Source organism: Rattus rattus, chromosome 18 (assembly GCF_011064425.1).
Source record: "Rattus rattus isolate New Zealand chromosome 18, Rrattus_CSIRO_v1, whole genome shotgun sequence".
In the NCBI taxonomy this organism is placed as follows: domain Eukaryota; kingdom Metazoa; phylum Chordata; class Mammalia; order Rodentia; family Muridae; genus Rattus; species Rattus rattus.
Genome location: NC_046171.1, coordinates 32,194,420 through 32,204,864, shown reverse-complemented (window position 1 = coordinate 32,204,864; position 10,445 = coordinate 32,194,420). Strand labels below are relative to the sequence as shown.

At 37.2% G+C, this 10,445-nt stretch overlaps 1 pseudogene; it reads right to left on the bottom strand.

Annotated features, from left to right (window-relative positions):
* Nucleotides 1–2,792: 2,792 nt before the first annotated feature.
* Nucleotides 2,793–2,894, bottom strand: LOC116887736 (annotated as a pseudogene).
* Nucleotides 2,895–10,445: the final 7,551 nt, after the last annotated feature.

Genomic DNA, 10,445 nt, shown 5'->3' with positions numbered 1-10,445 from the left:
GTACCTCGAAGGTCCTAGTTAACCAAACTTTCACACATGCAAAATTTCACCAAAATCAATGTATTATTTCTCCCATCATTCCCATCTAGCGTTCATGTTTTTAGTTAACTTTGGGGATAGAATTTCTCCAATTAGGGCAATCAACATTTCCTGCTTTCTAATCCAATGCTTAACTTCTCCTCCAACATGAGTTATACAGTTGGGAAGCATAAACCAGCACACAAAGGTTTAAAACACTACCAAAAATGGATGTTTCCTTCTATAAAACAACTTTATCTTCATTGTTCGGGATTAAAGGTGTGTAGTAAGGGTATGTCTGTATTCCACCCAGAACACACAGACCTAGAAGGTCTTTGGATGTAATCCTTGCCAGAGCAGCCATGTTGCTAGAATAAAGGCCATCTACACTGAAGAGACCTTTTCTCCCCATTAAGTGACTTTGGTTTATACCCTCAGTTGTTTTCTATCATTGTATAAATTTGTACTTAAATCAACAGTGTGTTGTCATCATTTCGCATCTTAGTCACATTTCTATTATCATAACAAAACACCATGATCAAAGAAACTTATGAAAGGAAAGTGTTTATTGGAGTCTACAGTTTCAGAGGGTGAGCCCATGACCATCAGACCAGGAAGCAGAGCAGAGGACTAGCGGGCGTGGCACTACAGCACTAACTCAGAGCTTACATATTTATCTACAAGGAAGAAGCAAGAAGGACTAACTGGAAATCCCATCTTGGCTGTGGAAACCTCAAAACCTCCACCCAGGGATACATCTTCAACAATTGCACTCTATCTAATCCTTCCCAGTTTCACTAACTGGGGACTAACTGAGAAGTGCTGAAATTTCCTTATTTATTCTGCTTTTTTCTAAGTTTTTGAATGTTTTGTTTTGTTGTTTTTCAGTACCAGGGGGAGCCCAGCTGGGAATTTCATAAAGCTTTTACTGAATGTTTAAAAAAATTGGTTTGGGGATTTAGCTCTGTGGTAGAGCACTTGCCTAGCAAGTGCAAGGCCCTGGTTTCGGTCCCCAGCTCCAAAAAAAAAAGAAAAAAAAAAGAAAAAAATTGGTAAATAGTACTATATTAATATATTAAATTACTTGTAAAAATCATAGAACGCTTATTTCAATTTTCTTTATTTTCAATAATATTTTTAGTTTTTAAAAAGTGTTTTATCTATTATATGAAATATATTTTAAATAATTCATGTTTCTTGATGTGATGGTGCCTGTACTTAATTTCTTTTTAAAATAAAATTTCCTTACATTGTATACAAAGAAAGATCAACATATTATTTTCCCCTCTAACTCCTTCCATATCCAAACATGTCTCCTTCCTGAGTATATGGCCTTTAATCTTTTTTTGAATAACCCATTATATCCAATTAAAGGTTCCCTTATATGCATGGATATTGATGGGATTTAAAATGTAGGAAGCTAAGAATTGAAACTCCCATAAAAAAAGGAACAATTCAATGAGCAGCTATCAAGTGCTGTTGAGTTCCTTTGTATGACATTGGACATGGACTTAACTTAACTCAATTTTTTTATGTACTGTTCATGCTTGTAACTTTTGACTTCATTAAATCTGATCATTACTTTTTATATTTTTTATGTATTCTGTAGGATAGTATTGTCCCCACCAGCGGGGACCAGCAAAACAGAAATAAAAGTGATCTAATCTCTCATTTTCACAGACTATGCCTTGGGAAACTTACCATTGGCTTCAGATTTAAGGATATTTGTTATCTTTGTCCTTTATTGTTTACATGTCAATACCTGCCATTTTATGCTGCATTGGTCTATTTAATAGAGACAGCTATTAAATGCTCTAGAATCTTTTGCATCAAATGTTTTTACCTGGTGTCGTCAGATGTGTTCTTTGTCTTTTGAAATCTTCACCCTGAGAATATATAGCTATGGTTCTTCTGTCTGGTTTGCCCTGAGATCCTATAGTGTGTATCTTAAATTCTTTTGACTTTTTATTTTCTCTTTGTGAATTTCACATAATGCACCCCAATCCCCTTCATCTCCCTGTTCCCATGTACCTGCCCTCTATCCCTGCAACCTTTTGTGGTAATCTTTTTGTGCCCTGTGTAAAGGTTGTCTTTGTATTAGTCAAATGTCAATTTCTATACCAGCTAAGTGATGAGTGATGGATGGACTTGCTATCATTTCTGTGGATCACCACCTGCCTCAGTATTTTGTAAACATACAGTTTCCTTACCTTCTGATTGGCTTAATAAATATATTATGGCCTATAGCTGAGGCAAGGGAGAAAAGGTGAGATGGCCAGGCAGAGATAAGCTCTGGGAGATGAATCAGGAAAGGAGGTTTTGAGGTGGAAAGAAGAGGTGCTCGGACACATTGAGAGGTAGCATGCCATGAAGCAGGGTCTGCTCACCCATATCCCCACTACCAGAGTAAGCTCTACTGTGTTGCCCAGACAAGGTTCAGGGCCTGATCTCCCAAGTGCTGCAGGAAGTGAAAGGAAGGTAAAGCTCTCCATTTTTCCTGACCTGTGTAGGGACAGCTTTCCTACCTGCTACCTGTTCAGGCTCCACGGTACTGACTTGTGGGCTCACTTTTTGCCTGGTGCTATAAGTAGCCCCATGTGGGGGTCAAGGGAGGAGGTGTCAGGGTTTGTCTTATCCCATCTCTGGTTCAGTCCTTGCCCTGGCATTCTGCCTAGACCTACATAGCACTGGACTGTTGGTCCTCTTAGCATAGCTCTTTGTCCTGATCCTTTTGTACCTAATGGGTGGTTGTCCCAGACTTCCCTGTTTCAGGGAGTATTAGACTACTAATCATTCCAATGTTCACAGGTCAGAAGACTGAGAATAGACACAGCATCTCTTTTCTCTGTCACACCTACAATGCCTCTAGGAGAAGGTTTATTTATTTATTTATTTATTTATTGCAATCAGTATTCACACACATTTGCTTTTCAAGGATACTACTTTTTTGTGTTCTTTCTCCGGGCACTACTGAGTTTCAGTTAATACTCTCAGTATTATCTCACCAGTCACTTAGGCTCAGCTTACATGCTTTGATTTTTTTTTTGTCCCCCATACTGAATAACCTCAAATTCTCATATTCTCAGTGCTGCCTGTTGAATTTTCTTATTCAGTTTAGCAAAGCACATGTCTTATTTCATATATTGTAACTTTAACCACAGAAATTCTGTTTGGTTCATTTAAAGGAATTCTTATCATTTTAGTATTATTTCCTATATTGTTAAATCCTATTCTCATGATTTCTTTTATTTTGAATATGTTCATCTCCAAAGATATTTATAACATATAATGATGGTTTTACAGTATTGGTCAAGTGGGTCACATCATCAGGCTGCTAGCCATCAGTTTCTGTTGACAGTTCCCCTGTGAAGTTCAGATCATCATGCTTATTATGTCTCATTTGTTTTTACAACTGCTGTAAATGTTTTTAAAAGTTATAAACTCTTCAGTCACTGAAGCCTGTCTTGGAAAGCCAGTTATCACCCATCTTTTAACAGTTCTTTCCTTACATACCATGAATTGGTAATGGTCTACATGGTAAGGGACTGTAAGTATGTCATGAGAGATACATGAGTACTTCTTGGTATACGTCATTAGTGCTTAAGCATTTTATAAATTGGTTTCATCTTTCATTTTCTTCTAGCATTTGAGCTCAAATATACCAAGGTCTGGGCGAGCAGTATTTCCAGATCACATTCAGACAATATATAGAATTCTGTCTTAATCAGTCTTCCTAATCCCAAGGAATATGTCAAGTGTTCCCAAATTGCCAGGATATCTCATTTTCAAGGTATACGTTAATGAATATTGTACTCTTAAGAATAGATGCCTTTGGGGCTGGAGAGATGGCTTAGAGGTTAAGAGCACTGACTGCTCTTCCAGAGGTCCTGAGTTCAATTCCCAGCAACCACATGGTGGCTCATAGCCAACTGTAATGGGGCAAATGCCCTCTTCTGGTGTGTCTGAAGATAGCTACAGTGTAAGCATATACATAAAATAATAAATAAATCTTTAAAAAAATGAATAGATGCCTTCGTAGAATTTTAATATGTGACATTATTTTAAGAGAGAACACTTGTAGATAGATACCACCACTGAATATTAAGTGAGATTAGGCTAAATTGCAGTTGACTGCTGATCCAAATGTGATTATGAGAATGATTTGTGGGACACAGACATACAGAGTAGGACATGGGCAAAAGAGCAAACAGTAATCAGAGTAATGCAATCACAAGCCAAGGAATAGTCTGGTGTGTTCAAAATCATGAAGGAGTCTAATGAGGGAGCAAACTTTGATAGTGGGGCTCTGATCTAGGTTTGGACTTTACTCCAGAATTATCAGTAAATAAATAAAAGGGTTATTTTTCTGTAAAAAGTTTTTGGTATTTTGTTTTACAGGCCTTAGGAAACTATAATGGTATGTAAATCTTCCATTAAAAAGTAGGGTAAAAACCAGAGCTTCCAGGGACTAAGCCACTACCCAAAGAGTATACATGGACTGACCCTGGGCTCCAACCTCATAGGTAGCAATGAATAGCCTAGAAAGAGCACCAGTGGAAGAGGAAGCCCTTGATCCTGCCAAGACTGAAACCCCAGTGAATGTGATTGTTGGGGAGAGGGTGGAAATAGGGGGAGGATGGGGAGGGGAACACCCATGTAGAAGGAGAGGGGAGGGGTTAGGGGATGTTGGACCGAAACCGGGAAAGGAATAACATTGAAATGTAAATAAGAAATACTCAAGTTAATAAAGATTAAAAAAGTAAAAAAAAACAGAATCAACAATAAAAAATAAAGATGCTAACAAAAAAAGTAGGGTAAACAGTTTTGTTTGTACCAACTAGCCATATGGTTTTAAAAATATAATTGTGCATATTTATTTTAAAAACATACTTGAATACACACCCTTTCATGCAAAGAAATATCTTCAATTGTCCAGAACAAGCAAAACTGTCCCTCAGGCTATCCCACACCACAGCCACCAGCACCAGAGGCATCCTTTCTCTGAGAACCCACTATCAACACAGGCCAGTAAAGTAGGGAGGTAATCATGACTTTCCTTCCTGTCCTATGATTCCATATCTTCCATGTTATTCCTAGCCATGTACGTGATCACCTATAGGGGCCAGTTTTACCTCTCTTCACCCATTTCTTGGGGACTCCATACAAACTCAAAGCAGACCTACTTTTCCTTACTCCTGTGGACCCCCAATCCTGTTTCCTATTCTAGTTGCCATCTAGATAGTTTCCTATCTCCAACTTTTATGTCAGTTCCAAAAACCTAGAAACATATTTTATACTTGTCAGGAAACAAAAGTACTCCATGATGGGCAACTATATTCTCCTAATTTCAGAGATGGCAAAAGAACCAAGAAACAAAAAGCAAAAAAAAACAACAAACAACGACAACAAAAACCCATTCAACAAGACTAGACCAAATCTCAACTCCTAGTGTTTTAGTCATCCTATACCCACATGTACATATGCCAACAATAAATCAAAATCTGCAAAAGTCACAGCAATATGTCTACTCTAGAGCCCAGCAAGCACATAACTTAAGCTGTGAGAAATGTAATATAGTGGACATACAAGCTAGCTGTTATGAATATGATCAAGGACCTAAAAGAAATTAATACATCTATTAATAAAATCTATACACACACAAACAGTGAAAAGAAATGAAGAAAAATTTCCAAGACAGAAAAGTGGAAATAGAATCCACAAAGAAAATCCAAACTAAAAACACATTGGAAAATGAAAGTTTAGAATCTTGAATGGGAACCTTTGAGTCTAGCCTCACCAACAGAGTATTAGAGATGGAAGACATAATATCAGGACCTGAAGGCACGATATAAGGAATAGATATCTCAGTAAAAGAAAATGTTAAGTCTTAAAAAAAAATAGAAAAGAAACACAGGCACAAACATCAAGGAAATCTAGGACACTATGAAAAGAAAAAATCTAAGAGTAATAGAAATACAGGAAGAAACCCAGATCAAAGAAGCAGAATGTATTTTCAACAACATCATAGGAGAAAATTTCCCTAAAGAAGGAAGTGTCTGTCAAAGTATAAGAAGCATAGAGTGCCAAATAGGCTGAAGCCTAAAAATATACCCCATGACACATAATGATCAAAATGGTAAATGTACACCACAAAGAAAGAACACTAAAAGCTGTGAGGTGACTAAGAGGAAATAACAAAGAAAGATAGATCTATCAGAATAGTAAATCACTTTTTAATAGAGATTCTAAGAGCCACAAGAGCTTGTGTGGATATTCCACCACTTCTGAGAAAATATAGATGCTGTCTCAGTCTATTATATATAGAAAAACTTAAAATGACAATGAATGAGAAACAAAGATATTCAAAGTGAAACCAAATTATGTGATATCTATGAATCAAATTCCACAGAAGGCACTTGAAGGAAAACTTTAACATGAAGAGGTTAAACACACCCAAGACAAAAATTAAATTATATAATATCAGCAAATCAGAGAGATGGGAATCACACGTCGCTAAAGCAAAATCACAGGAAATAAACAATGTTAACTGGTAACTCTCAAAGTCAATAGTTTCAGTTCCTCCATAAAGAGACACAAGCTAAAACATTGGACTCTAAATCAAGATGCCTCCTTCTTTTGCATCTTAGAAAGGCACCTTAACATTAAAGATAAAGAAGACTTTAAGGTAAAAGATGAAAAAATATATTCCAAGCAAATAGATACAATAAAAAAAGCTGGTTGTAGCCATTTTGATTGCTGATAAAATATACTTCAAACCCAAACTAAACTAAAGACATAAAGAAGGATACCTCATATTTACCAAAGGAAATATTCACTAAGGAATTGTAGATATCTATGTACTAAGGTCAAAAATACCCACATTCATAAAAATAAGCACTTCTATAACTAAAAGTGTATATTGATTCTTACCCAGTGACAGTAGGGATTCAGTACCACAGTAATGACCATAGACAGACAGGTCATCCAGATAAAAACTAAAGATGCTGGAGATAAATGTCCTCAGAAGCCAAAATGGAACTTGTAGACAACATACTCAGACACATAGAAGGTTTCAACAGATAAAAGATATTTTATATAACCACCTGAATCCTATCTGAACACTACATATTACAGCTGGGTATGAAAACAGAAGCTACTTGATCATGGTGAATGATTGTTTTGATGTGTTCTTGGATTCAGTTTATGAGAATTTTATTGAGTATTTGTGCATGGATATTCATGAGTGAAATTGTCCTGAAGTTCTTTCTTTGTTGAGTCCATGAAAATCTCTAAACAATCCAGGATATTGTCAAGTCTATTTGTTGTTGCTCTTTGTAAAGTGATGGTAAGGTCCTATTTCTGAAGACAACACCTATACATCTCATTGAACATAGAAAAGTCAAACTTGTGCTACCTACAGCTGTCACCCTTACTGACTATACTGACTAGTGTTCAAGATACAAGAAAATGCTCTATGTGTTACCAAAGAAGAAAGGTAATCACCAACTCAAGTATAAAATATTTGATTTACAATATAGACCTGTTTGGAAGTTCTTCTTATATACTCGTGGCACAAAGCTTATAGGAGTAACGAATTAATACCTGGTTGAATACAAGGCACATTCCATGAGATGGAACCCATCCCTGACATTATTAGTGTTGCCAAGACCTGAGGCTAGATAGGCCAGAAACCTAGAGGAAAACCAAATTCTTCTATTCTGCTAAAAGAATAGAATGATAACATGACTCCTAAAACATTCTGCTTTGCTTATAGATCAATGGCTTGCTCAGTCATCACTGAGAAGCTCCCTCCAACTAAAATGGGAACTAATACACAGGCCTAGAGCAGCACAATGTGCATAGAGTGTGAGATCTGGAATAGTACATCCAAAATGGGATATTTCGCTTAGGGCTCAGGCAACACGGCAGATGAGGCAAAAAGATAGGTAAGCATCTGAGATTATGGAACATACCAAAGATACAAGGCTTTCCAAAAACAGCAAGACTAACACACATATGAGCCTATATAGACTGTGGCAGCCTGCATAGGGCCTGCACATGTCCAGGTCAGATGGGATACCAATGCTGAGAAGGTAGGTAGATGCCAGCCTCTACTCCTAACTCAGAAGCTATTTGAATTAATAACTGCTTACAAATAAAACAATTTTCTCCAATGTAATCTTCCTTGGAATGCAAACTACTCTTTAGACTAACCACCATGGCCAGTAGAAGATGGCTAGCACAAGACAAATGCAATGGCATTTTGGAACTTCTTTGTCTCATAATACTTTTTTTCAGGGCTGTGGGTTTTTGTTTGTTTGCTTGCTTACTTTCATTACAGGTCCCTTGCATACATATTATAGGTTTTGATTTTGTGTTTTTATAGGATTTCTACATTGGTAAATGTCTATTTCTCTGTATTTAGTGTCTTGTGCTTTTTTCTTTGTTCTTTTTCTTTTGCTTGTTGACTTTTGTCTTATTCTAGACTATTATTATTATTACTATTATTATTATTGATGCTTGCTTATATTGAAATGAAAGTGAGTGTCTTAGGGTTTCTATTCCTGCACAAACACCATGACCAAGAAGCAAGTTGGGGAGGAAAGGGTTTATTTAGCTTACACTTCCACATTGCTGTTCATCACCAAAGAAGTCAGCACTGGAACTCAAGCAGGTCAGGAAGCCAGAGCTGATGCAGAGGCCATGGAGGGATGTTACTTACTGGCTTGTTCCCCTGGCTTGCTCAGCTTGTTCTCTTACAGAACCGAAGACCACCAGCCCAGGGATGGCACCACCCACAATGGGCTGGGTCCTCCCCCCTTGATGACTAATTGAGAAAATACCTTACAACTGGGCCTCATGAAGGCATTTCAACAACTGAGACTCCTTTTTTTGGTGATAACTCCATCTTGTATCAAGTTGACACACAAAACTAGCCAGTACAGTGAGAAAAAGAGTGGGTATGGATTTGTACGGGTGTTAAAATGGAGAGGAGCTGGGAGTAGTTGAGGAAGAGAAAACCATAATCAGAAGATAGTGTTTGGAAAAAAAACTATATTCTATAAAAACGCAAAACCCCCAAAACACCAAAAATAATGAAGTCAAATAAAATAAACTACTATTTTGAAAATAGGCCTTTTCCAGTGAGTGAGGAGACAAAGAAAATGATGAAATTGTGATGAGGCTTTCAGAAGATCTCCATATCTGACCTGTCATCACTGTTGGCTACCTTATTGCCCATTTTCAGACAATTTTTCTTCAGCCAGGCTCTTTATGAGGTGACTGTGGATCTACAGGAAGCAGGAGTTTGTGTCATCCTCATTCAGTAAATGTCATGGCTCCTACTGTTCTTGCCAATGTTTGGCTGTTTTATTTTATTTTATTATTTTATTTTATACCGGAAGGTTTAAAAGCATTTTTAAAATGGTCAGACTTCTTAAAAGCTGATGATGACCAATTCTTTGTCACTGTTCTCTTTGTTTCAATGCAAGGAGATTTGCAGAAGAGTTTTCTCCACCATTACATATATTTCCTTTGAACTTCCAAAACTCTAGTTGTGTTTATTGGAGAGAGAGAGAGAGAGAGAGAGAGAGAGAGAGAGAGAGAGAGAGAGAGAGAGAGAGAGAGAGATCATTTTTAGTCTCTACGTCTCAATAGCACTATTATACTAGGAATCCAAGAAAGGAATTAATTCATTGACTTACTCAATGGCCTCAGAATAAAATAACATTTCCTAAAATCAGCTAGTTAGAAAAAAAGACTTCAGCAAACAAAGACATTTCATATCCCAAATCACACTCCACACTTTCTTCTGTAAGGGTCCATGATTGCCCGAAGAATGATACCGCAGACTTGAATAATATAGAAAAGCAAAGAGCATTTTATTCTGCAGAAATCCAACATGTGGGAGTCTACCATTTACCAAGATGGATATGACCTGGTAAGCTCAAAAACCCAACTTAAAATATATTAGGGGAATTCCAGGGAGGGGAAGTGATCTTTTTCTTAATTGGTTGGCTTGACCTTTAGGGGTATGGGGTTATTTAGGATTGGCTAAGGATCTGGGGACATTCCAGAAATATTGCTGGAAGCTTCAAGGCTGGAAACTGTTGGTGAGAAGGTCTGATAATTGTTGCTGATCCATTGTCCTTGCCTCAACTCAGGTGGTGGGGCAGTTTCTTATTGGCTGCCTGAGACCTGAGGTTTTTCCAGTAACTGACTTGCCTAGGCTTGTCCAATTGAGGGCAACAGAGATCTATGCCTAGTCTCTTGAACTGCCAATTTGAAGCCTGTCATGGAGTCAACCTGTCTCAGTCCTCTTGCTTTAAGAATAGGTACTCTTGGTACCTACACTGGATGATAGTATCAAGTCACCTTATTAATATCAAGACATTGTATTTTCAGTGATGATTAATTTTACCTTGTTT